Source organism: Lissotriton vulgaris, chromosome 5 (assembly GCF_964263255.1).
Source record: "Lissotriton vulgaris chromosome 5, aLisVul1.2, whole genome shotgun sequence".
Taxonomy (NCBI): Eukaryota; Metazoa; Chordata; class Amphibia; order Caudata; family Salamandridae; genus Lissotriton; species Lissotriton vulgaris.
In genome coordinates this window covers 292,341,148-292,343,719 of record NC_141693.1, presented here as the reverse complement: position 1 = coordinate 292,343,719, position 2,572 = coordinate 292,341,148, and positions in this window count along the sequence as shown.

Genomic DNA, 2,572 nt, shown 5'->3' with positions numbered 1-2,572 from the left:
ATTGAGATGTTTGTATCTCCAGTTATCTTTGGCTTTATAATAAAACTTTAAAACTTATTCGTGGTAAGTGGTTCTTCAGAGTCGTGTAAAGTCTTGAACTTATTAGCCTAGTAGTGGATTGCTTTTTACTCTATGACAGGTAATAAAGGTTCAGTCGACCTGAGTGGGATTTAGATCTATAGTGATCTGATAAGAGATCAAAAATCCCGCCGTAACAGTTGGTAGCAGAGTAGGATGGTTACCTTCTAGAGGAAGGTGATCTAGACTAGGTTAAGATTACCCCGAGGCCCCTAGAGATCGAGAGATGGGCAGCAGAAGAATCGCCTGCCGAAGAAGGTGCTGGCGGTGCGAGAGAAAAGCAGCAGAGTCGGACGAGAGTAAGTATAATAAGGGTCATGCGTTGCCAGATTGCGGTGTTTTGTGTTGTATTTGTATTGTAATGTCATGCGGAGTTGAATGTCCGTAGTGTGATTGAGGGAGGTTGTGAGCGCGCGCACCCTGGTGAAAATCTTAAGTTCAGAGAAGAGCTTAAGTGGTTCAGGTGTATCGGACATCCAGAGTAATTGTCGACCATTGTAAAGGGGGTCATGAGGTACCATTGATCGCCCGCAGGACCGTGATAGGGGGAACGCAAGAGTGAGTGTATGGGTAACGGACGCTGGTCGGAAGTTACCGGGTGTAAGTAACCTATCAGTCAAGGCGATTGTCTGGACGTACACGGAAAGACATTTCGTCAGTGAAGGTGACAATTACAGTTAGACTGTGGGCGTACAGTCAAGGAAAGTGATCGCTTGGTCGGAAGTAATCATTTTTCAGGGTATGAATGGGACGCATGCATGACCGGGAGACGAGCTGAGAGAGGAGGGGAACTGCTGCAAAGGGGAGACAAGTGATGTCAGAGAGAGCCGCGCTGTGATAGGCCGGTTGACGTGAAGCCGCGCTGTGATAGGCCGGTTGACGCGAACTGCGCTGTGATAGGCCGGTTGGTGTGAAGCCGCGCTGGGATAGGCCGGTTAGCAAGAGCCGCGCAGGGATTGGTGGATTGTCATCAGGAAGTAAACGAACGCAGGGAAATAGGGAAAAATTGTAGATTTTGAACATGAAGTGTTTTAAATGCCTGAGAGCGATCTTTAAGAGAAAAAGAAGAGAATCTTATTACGGGGAAGAGGCCCCGCCAGAGGGTACACCAGCTCATTATATGGCTACGAATGTTGGGTTGCATACTATACTGTGGCTTGATACTTGGAGTAAGATTACAGAAGGGAACGAGGAACTGACCTTTCCGAAATACGGAACGTTTAGATTAGAAGTGTTGCACCAGCTAAAAGCAGTTATGTCTTCATTGAGACCTTTGCCTAGACCAACACAGTTTGAGGCCCTTAATGCGTGGATTAGGGCGGCACACGACAGGAATCAGAACAGACATCAAGAAAGGGTGAGACGATCGGTAAGAGCAGTACAAGATGCCAAATGGGATGCGGAAAGCAAGAAATGGAGGGTACAGACTATTGAAGTGGATAAGTTGTACCCAGTGATAGAGGTTACAGGAGAAAAGAGAACGCCAGAGGAGGATGACGAGAGCGAGACAGAGGATAGCCTAATAAATAGGTTGTTGGTAGATAGACCGCCTCCGTACAATAGGGAGATGGAAGGTATCGAGCTCCCAAGGGGAGATAGGGTTGGCATAGAGGAGAATAGATCGCTCCCTATAGCGGACCGGGTACCTACCAGAGGTGAGGAAACACCACAACTTAGTCCAGTACAGAGGGTAGTCGGAAGGTTTGTGGTGCAGAAGGTGCCAGCAACGGAGTGTGTTGAGTCTCATGGATTGCCAGATGCTCTTCAAGTACCCGTTACCATAGGTCCTATAGTGTCAGCTTATAACCCAGAGAAAGTGCGAGAGGAGGAACAGGTACGGTTAGACAGAGAAAGAGCAGAAATGGAAAGAAGGAACAACATGACAAATGCCTGGAGACAATTGCCAGGACCGACAAAATGGAGCACCCCATTGGATTCAGCAGTGGATCCCATAACAGATCAGGGGGGTCAAAGAGGACCGATGGATCTGAGAGGACCACGGCCGAAGTCCTTTAAGGAGTTGAGGGCTGACTTGAGGGAATGGGATGCTGCCACAGAAACACAGAGTAACAGGTCAAGAGCGGAAGCTGAATGGGGAAGTCGAGGCGATGGAATATTGTCTCACTGTGGGGCTAGCGAAAGCGGTCAGGAGTGGGACGGTAAGAGTCAGGAGAGTAGAGGAGCTACCCGTCATATCCACGGTGGAAGTAGGCAGGAGCAAGAAGGTAGAAGTACAGATTGTGGAGGGGTGTCTCGTCTCATTCACAGTGAGGGAGACCGAAGGACGCAAGAGTACAGGGATAGCTTTAAGTGCACCCACCATGCACCTGGTGATAACATACAGCATTGGAATCGCGGGAACATGGGAAGCCACGAGATGTCTCACCATGCGTCAAGCGATCGTGGACAGGAGCGGGATCGCAGGAACATGGGGAGCTGTGAAGGGCCTTGCCATGGGTCGAGCGATCATGGACAGCAGAGGAATTGTGAAAGC